Source organism: Sturnus vulgaris, chromosome 14, assembly GCF_052056855.1.
Source record: "Sturnus vulgaris isolate bStuVul1 chromosome 14, bStuVul1.hap1, whole genome shotgun sequence".
NCBI lineage: Eukaryota > Metazoa > Chordata > Aves > Passeriformes > Sturnidae > Sturnus > Sturnus vulgaris.
Genome location: NC_142256.1, coordinates 19,550,820 through 19,563,392, shown reverse-complemented (window position 1 = coordinate 19,563,392; position 12,573 = coordinate 19,550,820). Strand labels below are relative to the sequence as shown.

General features: G+C 39.8%; 1 long non-coding RNA gene across 36 annotated transcripts in view; it reads right to left on the bottom strand.

Moving 5' to 3' along the window:
* Positions 1-1,459: 1,459 nt before the first annotated feature.
* LOC148222194 (uncharacterized) overlaps positions 1,460-12,573 on the bottom strand; it is a 92,966-nt gene continuing 81,852 nt past the window's right edge. For 18 of the 36 annotated variants that reach the window (XR_015806823.1, XR_015806822.1, XR_015806815.1 and 15 more), the window contains 2 exons: positions 8,305-9,978; positions 3,782-5,754 (listed from right to left, as the gene is read on the bottom strand). This is a non-coding gene — a long non-coding RNA (uncharacterized LOC148222194). Of the gene's footprint in view, positions 3,251-3,781; positions 5,755-8,304; positions 9,979-12,158; positions 12,237-12,573 lie in introns of those variants that run through there. The other 18 variants (XR_015806834.1, XR_015806830.1, XR_015806835.1 and 15 more) reach the window with 14 other exon arrangements.

The window sequence follows — 12,573 nt, the reverse complement described above, 5'->3', positions numbered from 1 at the left end:
CTTTGATATTTTGCTACAATACATCTTCTATTTTATTTTTTTCTCTCCTGCTACCTGACATCTAAATGTCTATAATTTTAGACTTAAAGACCACATTTCAGAAAAAAAAGATTCACAGAAAGAGGGCTGCAAGATGTTATTTTTGCCATTTATAGACAGTAGTTTACCTGATGTGCATCCTCAACACCTTTGTCTTTATATGAGGAGGAAGGGGCTTAGATGAAGGAGCACAAAGAAGAAATACAGCTCCTTTAACAAGGCTTAACAATTTTTTTTTTATTAAATTTGTACAGTAAAATTGAAAACCTTTAGGTAGGGGCAAAAAAGCCCTGATGATGAATTATCAAGGAAACCAATAGAGGAAATAAAGCCATTCTTAAAAGAGATTAAACAAGTCATAAAGTTTTTAATAAAAGTAGGATGCAGGAAATAGAAGGAGAAATAAGTGATTGATTGAGATGCAAATGTATGTGTGGGCAGGAGGAAAGCAAAGGGTAAATTTGTCTGGAGAGTAAATCCATTTAGGTCATTATAGTTCAATATGGCCATGATCCAGAAAAACACTTGAGCATATGCTTGGTTTTAACATGACTCACTCCTAAAGCTGAGCTCTGCTGACTTGCTCAGACTCAGGTTTGAGTGATTTCATCAGTATCCTCTCTTGAATTGTATCATCCCACTCTAAAGCTTGTAAGACAACAAACTGAGAGATGGAATGGCTTTGGATTGGTTATCTACCTAAAGAATCCATTCTAGACACAGAAAACTGCACATTCTGCTTTCCATAATGGAATGAGCTTAGAAATTGAAAACTATTTTTGCAAACACAGAGGCTGAAGAGGAATATCAATGGCAGCCAGAGGGGATGGGACACTGGGATGTTGCAAGCTTTTATTTGCTGGAAAGCCATGCTGAAATTTTGTGAGAGATGGCACATGATAACCTGATGTAACTGGGCCAAAATTACTATGCCTTTCACACTTATTAGTGTGGTTCCATCAGTGGTGCCTGTGCTTGCAGGCTGTAGGGCCCCAGTGCAAAAGGACCAGCTCAGAACCACGAGCTGTGCCACAGGAGTGCCTGAGGACAGGGCAGAGCAGCTCCCCCTCTCCAAAGTGCCTCTCTGAAGACACTTTATGTTGCAGTCACTAACTGCTGATAAAAAGATATGAATTCTTTGATTGTTCTTTCTACCCCAGGTTTTGGTGAGATTTCTGGCCAGGGCAGAGGAATGATTTTGGAAGCAGTCTGACTAGATCCATGGCTCTGAACCATTAATTTGAGCTGATTATCTTGTGAAAAGACGAGAGATTTAAATCTCACATATTTTTAATGCATCTTATCCACAGGAGTCCATTCTTCTTCCTCTCTAAGCTCCAATCTTACATTTTCTAGGGCAGAAAGAAATACCATCCTTGCTTTTCAGAAATGAACAAAGTAGAAAAGATTAGATACACAATACGAGTCACCATCATCAGGTACCATATTTATTTTTCTTAACTCTCTTTTCTGGGAAATGGGAATAGAAGCATCACAGCTTTCATTAAACAATAAACTTAATTTCTAGTTCTCAGGGTTTCGCAGAAAAACATTAAAACATAGTTATTGCAAAGTCACCACAAATATCACTTTGACTTCTTGAATTTTCCTCACTTTTGAGCAGTGTCTCTGAGGATGCAAAAATTCACTTATATAAGCAATTTGCAGAATAGAGGGACCTGTTCATCTAATATGTAACAGAGTTATTTTTCCTCAGTAAGCTGTGCTGATGCACAAGAGCAAGCATCTTTATATTAATAAAACCAGTATGTTCACAAGATATTTTTTCAATTGCTGCATTTTATTAATCACCTACTAGGTAAAAGGCTTTTTTGAAATAATTCAGAAGTTTAAATTAAAAACTGCATCTTTTTCAGCATTTTTATGTGTTTCATTTATTGTCAGACTCTCAGTCAGCAAGATGAGGTGGGTGATAATTATTCAGGGTTGCCAATTAACCTACTTAGTAGGTCACACAGGTAACTGGCATAGATTGTGTCAAATCTCATTACTGGGACAATAATTTAATCACCTAGTGTATTGACTGAAGGCCAGAGAATCTGGAGAATAAATTAAAGAGAAAATAAAATTAGTAGCTAGACAGACGTTATATTTAAATATATGAAAATAGTAAAATTATAAAGCATACCACTCTCTAGTAGACACCCAGTAAAATCTGGGATGGGGAGTGGAGGTATTGAGAGTGAGGATTTTCAATCACAACTTCCAGCTGAGTATAAAACAAGGGTTATATGTCACCTTGCTACTATGAATGAAAGCTGAACCATTGAAGAGGGTGTGAGCATGTGTGTTATTCTTTAGCATTTAAATAGATATTCAATGCAATTATCTTAAATGCAGTGTTACAGCCCAGACCTACCCAGACACACCTGCTTTGGGAGCTCTGGGTAACAATCCTAGCCTCTCCCTTCCTATACATCCCAGCCTTCTTCAGTTCTTTGTGCTGGATTCAGAGCAATGACAAAGAAATGTCAAGTAAGAAGGTCACATAATGGATAAAATAATCTTGCAGGATCTGTCAAGAAGGACAGGAGAGATGAAGAAACAAGTGTAATTGTCAAAGTCATGGATTCTGTGAAAAAGCTTCTTCTGTACGATAATGCTCTGCATTTACAAGGTGATTGAGCATGTAAGAGGTAGGAATAGAAGAGTCTGCCTGGAAGTAGAAAAACATTTTCTGTGCAAATGGAGAAAAAACTACTGCGAGGAACAATATAACACCTTTCAAAGTGGGTTTTATACATATAGGTTACATATGAGTTTGAAATTTGTATCTGCTTCAAAGAGAGGTACAAACTTTTCTAGAAATTATCAGAGTTTTAATTTTCAAAATATAGACTGAAGAAAAAACCCAAAAAAACACTATTAATTCCAAGACTTACTTAGTTCTGAACGTGTGAGGTGTAAGGTGTCCCACAACACAGACAAAAATACATGTACGACTCCAGGAAAGATGAGAATATGATGAACTTGCCCTTGTCTTCATGGTCTATTTCAATGGTTTACTGTCTGCAAGAACAAGAGGGCTATAAGAGAAACCATCACTCCTCTGAGCAGTGGATCATTCAGTTTAAACATATCTCATAGATGTTATAGCCAAGAATTACAGCTCACTGAATGCTGCCCCAGGACTTGTAATTTATTCACTCAATAAGGAAAAAAGTTACTTCCATAGCAGCATTTGATAGGCCTGTAAAATGAAAAACAACCAGCATGAAAAAATACCCAGTGGGCCAGGAATGAGTGTTGGTTTGGCCACAAATGAAAATTTGGTTTGGTTTGTTTTTTATAACAATGAGCAAAACCACATGCTTAAGTTAGTGGATATGACCAGATCACTCATTTATGCTGTCAAATGTATTATTTTGAATCATAAATTGTCTTGTTACTGAATGAGTATACATTATTGCAGAAAGGCTGAGCATATCTATTCCAGTTCTAGAATTATAGAAAGAACATGCAGCTCTTAAATGTTATTTTACTTGTTCCTACAGAATGTAAATGCTATAGTAGTCAGTAACTTCTTAGACCTTCTTTTTTGTTGTTTTTTGAAAAGACTAAAGCCGAGCAGCACTATTTGTGTATGCTACCCACTAGTTCAGGAGTGCCAGATAACAGATACTGCATGCAGAGGAAAAATCAGTTTCACCTAATTAGTAGAAAACTTAACACTGAGTTAAATTTTCTCATTAAAACTTTCCCTGGTAAAAAAGCGACAAGCTTAAAGATAATACATTTATTTATTTATTTAAACATAAAGCAAGAACTCAAAAGTCCTGGATAAATTCAGTGTAATGGCCACTCAGGAGGTGTCAGCAGTTACAGAAGATGCACAGCTACCAGTCTGCTTTTTTTTTTTTTTTCTGGTTCTTGAGAATATTTCCAGTGTTTTCAGCTCATTGCTATTTTTAATATATTAGGTACAAAAGTAATAAATGGCTAATCAAATTGCACAGGCTACAGTCACAGACAAGAGTGACAGTGGGTTAAGAAACTCCATCAGAGTACTGAATATTTCATTACCTAGCTATCTAGAAAAATCAGATTTATAAATGCTTTGATAAGGCAAAAGCATTGTTGACTCATGTCCATTATGGTCTAGAGAGCCTTCCTTTGAGAGATTAGCTAAAGGTGCTAATACAGCCTCAGCAGCATAATTCCCATTTTGCATAGACAGAATATATCCTGAACAGGGTTTCAAGCCCAAGAGGGAGCAACAAAGTGGGTCTAGAGGTGCCTGCCCTGCTGAAGCTGTCAAAGACCACTGCAGACACTGAACACTCAGGAATCTTCATCAAAGATGGATTTTTCAGCATGAGGGCATCTCTGAGTGATCTCTGGGGAAAGGATCAATTAGAGACTTTTGGCTTCTCTTCATTTATTACATTTTCCATTAAAATAATATTTCCCATTGTTCCCTCATTTATAACTCACAATCAGTAATTGTCATGAGCAGTAACCCCATTAGACTGTTGTCTTAGCACCGTGTTACAAAATTTCATTTTAAAATAGTGCTTTCCAAGGACACCATTATTCTTCAGTTGCCACAATTACCTGTGTGTTTGTTAACTAAAAATATAATGAGAAGTACTAGCCCATATTAAAGTATGATAATACAGTATCAGAGCATTTTGGACAGATCTGGACTGGTTACTCAACACCTCCTCTCAGTAGTGTGCAGGCTTGAATATTTCAGCTCAGTGCTACCTCTTTCATTCCTCTCCTTACTCAGACTAGCCCTGACTTTCATTCACCTGCAGAGGTGACACTATTTCCGGATGCCTTCAGAAATTGAACCATATACCCTCCGGGACACGTTGGGGCAGGGAATGGCTTCTTCTCCCTCTGGTAAAAATGACAGCTGCTCACAGCTACTAATTTCCACTGCAAGGAAAAAAGGCAGGCTTTAATCAGAAGAGGCAGACAAGGGAAGAAGGCAGGTTGTTAGCCTCCCCAGGGTTAGAGCAACACCTGCCCAAGGAAGGCAATGCAACAGTTACCCCAACCCACCCAAAACCAGAACTAACTGTGCTGCAGGGCAGCCACTTTGCCCCGTGCCCCCTCCCAGCTCTCAACTTCACCCTATCCTTGGGGAGTGCTGTCTCAAAGGGTACATCAGCTACAACCTCGGTGATACTTAGCAGAGCATCCACCTAAATGCCAGGGCTGGGAGGGCAGGGCACACTGATTTTTTTCTTCCCCTATCATGACTACCTGTTTCTCTGGACAGCAAAAATAGGTTTAAATCACTGCAAGCTGCGAAGAGCCTGGACCACTCTATCCCACTCCCTAGGCAAGCATTTTATCACCAGGTTGTATTTTCTACGAATAGATACCATATATTATACTCAACACAGAGCACAGCAATCTCTCTTCAAGCCCTGGTGAGAAGAGCAGTGCTGGAAACTTGGTCTCGGACACAAATTAGTCCCATATAACTTTCCATGCTGAAGGTGTCACTGGCTGCCTGCATCTGCGCTGGGCAGTTCTGGCTCAGGAAGTGACAAGCCTTTTGGTTCAGGGCTGCAGAACATGGCTGGCTTTTTGTTTGCCTCTGTGGCTTTCCCACTGCTCACAGAAGAAAGCCTTTATCCCTCAGTAAATGCAGAATTGAACTAATACATTGTCAAGGATTCATTGCAGAAGAACAGTTTACTTCTCAAGATAACGCTAAAGATTCCCAAGTGTAAGAGCCTGCAACAAAATGTAAAACATTTTCAATATAATGCAGTGAATAACCATGGACTTTCCATAATAATCATCATTTAGTGAACGTATAAATAGAATAAAAGCAATATTGAAGCAAATAAATGACCTCTGACACAAAGAATGGATTGCATTTCATATTACTTTACTTAACTGCCCCCTCCTTCCCCCACCAAACAGAAGCTTTATTGACAAAATGCACTCTGGTGATTTAGTCTGTAGACTCAAAGAATGTGCAACTCTGGGAAAAACTGAATTATGGATTCTATTTGTCAGATGAGGAATGGCATGTAATAACTTAATGAACTAGAAGCTTATTAGTTGTAAAAGAGAGAAGGTGCTGTCTATCAATCTCTTTTATTTTTTTTTTAACTCAGAAATGTTCAGGTGGGTAAGCATCAAATCCATTTCACATTTATTATCTTATGAACACCAGTATGTGCTAGAATCTCAACAAGCTACAAAAATATATCTCAGCCTCTAGTTTAATGTGCATTTTCTTAGTAATTTTGGAGTCTCTATTTGAAACCCAAGTCATTAGAATACATGCTCACATACTTGGACAACAAAAAATTCACTTGCACACGAGAGCTATCCTGAATTCATCAAAACTGTGAGTGAAAGAAATTCAAATACAGTGACAGTGACCGTGACCGTGACAGTGACAACCATGTTTCAATAGCTATTTATTGCTCTATGGACACATAAATACAAAAGGACAGTAAGATAACAATTTTAACAAGAAACTTGTAGAGAAACCAGCCTAATATAAAATGGAAGAATCTTATCCTTGGGGTTAAAGAAGTTTTGTCCACTTTGTAAAGTACACAAATTTACCTCACCTACACTTTCCTGTGCAGCTATTGATTGTGCAGAACTGAGTGACATTTGGATCATGGTATGTATGTGTGAATATGCACAAAAATTACAGCAATAATGTAGTTTAAAATCCATTAGATAATTCACCCAGTTTTAGCTGATATAATGTCTTAAAAATACATTGTAACAAATAGGAATTATCCCTAAATCAATACATAAAACACATGTGCAAGTCACAAAAACTGGCAGAAAGCAGGAAATTCAAAGTTCAAGCCAATGTATATGGAGGTATATGTACAACAAACAGTCAGGTTCAATCAGCCCAAATATTTCATGTGCTGCATAGATCCGTGGGTAATTGCAATTTTAATCCGGCACAAGATCAATCTGTTTGCTTTGATTTTCTTTTCCAGAAATAAAAGTAAGCAAGGAAAGAAAACCTGCATTAATTTATGCCTTTAGTAGGCTCCTGTGGGTGGGCTTTTTTGGTTTATTGGTTTGTTGGGGATTTTTCGTGTGACCACTTTAGCAGCACAAGTCTTACATACATAAGGCTGTTTAGAACACTCATAGCCATCTCACTTAATCAGGTAATACCACACTATTGACATATTGCACCAATTTAATACATTTGTTTTCTTTATCCATTTGCATTTCATCTCAAAGGTCTCCAGTATAATGGGATTTTAAACTATTTGTGCTGAGCAAAATCGAAGGGCCAGTAATCCAATAATTTGATTTTCTTGCTGGAGACAACAGGAGAGAGGGAAAACCATCTTTCTCTTGCTCCAGCAAGTGAGCTGCAGGCCTGCATTAGGCTTTAAGCTTCCTTTGTAAAACATACCCCAAGGGCAACAGAAAGCCACTTAAACACAGCTTGGAGGGCATAACTGGAACGTGGCTGAGGCACGTTGGCTTTCTGCCCAGGAGCAAATTCCAACCATTAGCATCAAACACTCATCCTGAAGCTCTCAAACTGAAATTAAATGCCATCTATCAAATGAATAAACAATAATAAAGTAGCACAAGTAAATTAAAAAAATAAATTGTAGTAATTTATACTGTGGATCATCTGTTCTGAGTTGCTGTTCTGGACTGTTTGCCTCAGATTATCTTTCAGCCTATTTTTTCACTATTGGATTTTTGTACGTGTACAACAGCCCTTGATGCACAAAATGAATTTATTCATGCTCTATGCTACTCGCTACTAAAAAAATAGTTTTAAATAATGCTTGCTTTTCCTATGTAAAGAATATTGTTTACTTCTGCTAGTCATAGGTTGAGTCTACATGACTTGTGTCTAAACAAGAATACAAACAACAACAATTAAACATGCATTAGATACATTAGAACATTAGATATCTCAGCTGGAACCGCACATTCTGGTTTAGGCAGTCAACAAAAATTTCAGCAGGCTTCAGAATTTGGAAAGCTGTGAATTTAAAGTGAATTTAGCCTTCAAAAGTGCTCAAAGGAAAAGCAACCAGTAGTTTGGGACAGATTTTAAAAGGGAAAGTTTCAATAAGCAGAATTTAATTGCTGAAATTTTTGCTATGGTGTCCTGGCTAAAACTTCACTTTTTGTGAAAAACAAGGAAAAAATACTACTCTGGGAAACGATTATGCTTTGTCTGAACCATAGCTATTACAGCAATAAATCCACCTTGTGCTGAAATGGGATAGTATTGCAAAGGAGAGCAAAGGAAAATATCTCACGTACTGAATATTAGTCTCATTTCCCAAAACAAGTTGACTCTTCCCAGAAACTTCTTTCCTGAAATTCCCTTAGGGTATGAAATAATTGGCTATTAACTAGTGTGTTCTTGACCCAAAGAATGGAGCAGAAAACATGCAAGACTTGTCTGAATCACTAGAAGAAAAAAGAAGAGAAATTAGAGTAGATATGCACTGCCTGAGCCTGTGGCTCTCTTCATTTTGCTCATCAGGACTGCAGGCTTTTGCCTGCATTTATAGTAGGGTAAAAGACTTGAGGAAAAGAGCAGGCAGAAAAAGAGGGGCAGGGAAACTAGAACGGTACAGCCTTCTCCCTTTTCAGACTTATTTTCCCCTGCCTGCTTGCTCTCCATTTAGTGTGGGGCTGTGAAAAGAAAGGCTGCCAGCTCCATAGCATCATACCGCCAGCATAGAGGGCATCCTGTCTCAACCCGAGGCAGCAGGGAACTTATGAAAAACTGCCTGCACACTACAAGAAAAAAACAGCAAAATCTTACTTATCATAAATCCTGTGCAGTCTTCTGAACAAGGGATAGTTTCCTTTTTTACCTCTTGTACATGGATCACCTGTAACCCACCAAAACCTCCGAGGTCCCCTGGGTTGTGCCCCAGCGCCCCAAGCACGCCATGGGAGGAGAGGCTGAGGATGCAGTGTGTGGGGACAGTTCCCATGGGCTGGAAGGATGAAAACAAGTCATTAGTATTCACCAGGCAGAGCCAAGGGCTGAGCCTGCTGCTAATGAGTGCTGCACTGAGGGCTCAGGTCACGGTTTTGCTAAATACTGTGCTCTTGGTACACCTGAAAACACCACACCAACAGGCAGCGGGGCTCACACATCTGCCTGAGTGCAGGACAGCATAACCAAAGTGCTGGGGCAGGTGTTTGAGCCACTAAGAAAGTGGCTGCCCCTCAATATCAACTGGTTCAGTGGGGCTGTGCAAGCAAAGAAGTCCTGAGGCTGGTTGGCCTCTGTTGCACCTGCCCTGCTGCTGGACAGGTGTCTCTGGGCAGGGTGCAAAGCCTTAGAGCTGGTTCATCGTGGTTCACAATGATCCCCAGTAAATGGCTGTAAACTACAGGGGACGAACAGGAGGCTACAAAGGCTCTGGGATGGGCTGTGATCTTGCTTGCATCACAGCAATGTGGTGCACTAGACTACAGGAAAGGGAGGGGAGTGTTCAGCTGCCATGGAGGGCTGCCATGGATGGATCTACCTTTTCAGGGAGTACAGGAGAGGACATTAAAGGTGAAGAGATTCCCTAAATGTCAGAGAGAGCAACTGGGGCATACAGAGATGTCTGTGCCTTGGGGCAGGTCAGGACCAGAGGGCAGCCCCTGGTGGGTGACATTGTGGTCAATGTCTGCTAGAGGTAACCTGACCAGGAAGAAGTAGATGAGGCAAAAAACTGAAAGCATCCTCATGCTCACAGGACAGCAAGGATCAGAGCACTGGAGGCACACCGAGTGCTGTTAATGAAGCAGCAGAACACACACACCACAATATGCTCCTGGTGGACCCTAGCATGGCTCTATCTACCTTAAACAGTGGCTCTCATCCTCTGCATTCTTCTGCCCTTCAGAGGATGCTGAGCGCTACCTGTACAGACCTCCTCAGCAGTCTCTGTGTTTCCTCATTGTCTTACACCCCACCAAAATGCTCTGCAACAGAAAGAAAGTTTCAGTCCCCTTCAGCCTTATGCTGCTTATCACTGTTTGATGCCCTGACAGTTTAACACATGTAAACAGGGTGTATTGGCTGCAAATTTAGAAAAAAACATTTCTTTCCATATGGGCAAAAAGGAGGTTGTTGGCATAGGAAGTGTGAGTTTACATACACCTGGTTTAAATAAAGCTCCCCCATGATTCCAGGTTAGATTTCACCCTCTTTCAAAAGCCTTCACCTGCCATATATCCCAAAGTGTCTGAACAGGAAGAAAGAGGTTTGGAAAAACCATTAAAGGAGGAATTACTAGTCCCAAACCCTGTGCTTCCCCATTCCTACACCTGTGTGGCAGGAGCTCCTCTGAATTTGCTGCAGTCAGAATTCCCTGTATCACAGAATATGGCCTGAAGAACCAGTTTTGCCTCAGTTTATAAACAGTTTTACAATATCTTATGGTGGTGGAAAGATTCCACTGCAATCAGAAAGTTCTATGGTATGTTCTAGAGATATGGGACCATTTCTAGAGAATTTGAGGAAGGAATTTTAATATATTGGGAAGAGCTTATAAGTTCAAACACAAATTAGGACACTTAACTTTCTTTAAACCCTATGTCCAACTGCTCAGATTCCGTAAGTGCCTCAGGATCTTGCCTCACAACACTCTTACACACACCTACATAATACCAGTGTTCTGCTTATTCTGTATTTCAGTAACTTAAAACACACAACAAATTCTCTCATGCTGCAAATTTATCTTCATTGAGCTATCTTTTGATCTTGGGCATTAACTCTGATCAGCACAAGGGCAGAGACAGTCTATCCAATTAGCAGGTGACAGCCTCTGAAACTCAGGACAGAGCACCTCTGTTACACTGCCTTCCAGGAGATTTGAGTTCAACAAAGACATCAGATGAACCTGGCCACAGTATTTGTCTGCCTACCTCAGCTGTCCGGCTCAGATGGCATTTTGCCACTTAGCAAGGTAAAATACTGCTTTTGAGAGGTGCCATAAAAGGATGGCTTTAGATCCATAATTTGCTAAGGTCTGTTGTCAGCTTTCTTCTGACTAAGCAATCACATAAAGCATCTTGACTTTCTTTGCATAAAAGCAACTCCTTATCAGGCACTCCCTTCTATGGAATCCAAACAACAAACAAACAACTTGCTTTTCAACATCTGCAAAAACAAATAATCTTTCAAAGGAGATTGGGTTTGTGCTCTTGTGTTCTTTTATGGATGCCATCAAGGAAACTGTTTCACTCGATATTTACACATAGAGCAGTGACCACCCTTTGTTTTCCCCTGCTCAGACCAAGGGGCTTCTGAGCCATTGTCAAGGCTTCTGAGCACAGATACCAAATGTAGTTTTGCATTGAATGTCAAATAAACCCAGCACTTTGTTTTGTCAGCAATTTCAAAGCCACAGGGGGAATCCATGAATAAACTTCCATTAAAATTCACTAGTTAATTGTGAACAATTGTACCTCAGTGCTTTGCACCTCCAGTTAATCTGTTTGTGTCTGTTTGTGTCAACTGATTCCTGCTTGCTTTGACACTGCAGCACCCCAAAGCTATGAGAGCAGGAATGCCAGGATTTGAGAATGTTCTGCAAGCTGGCTGAAATCAGTGACTCTCCAGATGTTCTTGGACGCCTGAAGCAGCAACAAATGAGGCAGTATTGAAGAACTCTTAGGTGACAGCAGGTGGGAAATGCCTCATTGTGTTTTACAAGAATGAAACACAGCTGGGATGGACAAGTAAAACTCCAAGATCTAGTAATGGTCCCAATAATTTCTGAAGCTAAGCTTGACTGACTGTATGGCTTCATTCATCCAGCATCTCCAGTGGGTCATTAGTGCTGACCAGTGGTGGTCATGTAAATAGAGCACTGAAACATCAAGAAAAATGCAAGGACTTGTGTTCTTACAGTTGTTTCTTGCTTGCTTGTCTTTGCCTGTTGGGAATCACCACATTGTGGCTTTGAGGGTCTGTAACAGGAGAGTTCATGGGTATCAGTTGTGACAGAAGAGTGTGATCTCCAAACCACACTCTAAAACTGTAGTTTACACCACTTTTCTCCAGCATTCCCACAGCAGTCCACCCTCTGTGTCTCTTCTAGTATGACTACTATTTTTATTAATATTTTTTGGTGTGACATGATTGATCAGAAGTCTACCTTGTCAGTCTCTGTTCATTCTCGGTCTTTCCAAGCATTTTACATTCTGTACAACAGATATAAAACCAAGAGCTGGAGCTAAGATGAGAAAAAAGAGATCATAAGAAGAGAAGAAAAGAATCAAGAAGAAAATCCTGCAATCCATGGAGAATATTGCCATTGTGGCTGAAGTATGTTGTACAGAAACAGGAAAAAAGTCACAGAAAATTTCTTTAATCTAACAAGAAGCAAGGAATGTCATTAGAATGAGAAGAGCCATTTTATTATGCTGAAATATTAAAGAGTCTTTCTTGAACTTGCTCTAACCCCCTCCTGCCTGGATTACTGCTAAGGGTTAAGAGAACTGAATTTTTACTGAAAATAACTGAGAACTCAGTTATTTTCTGAAGATATGTGGGAGAAAGGGCTGAAAGTG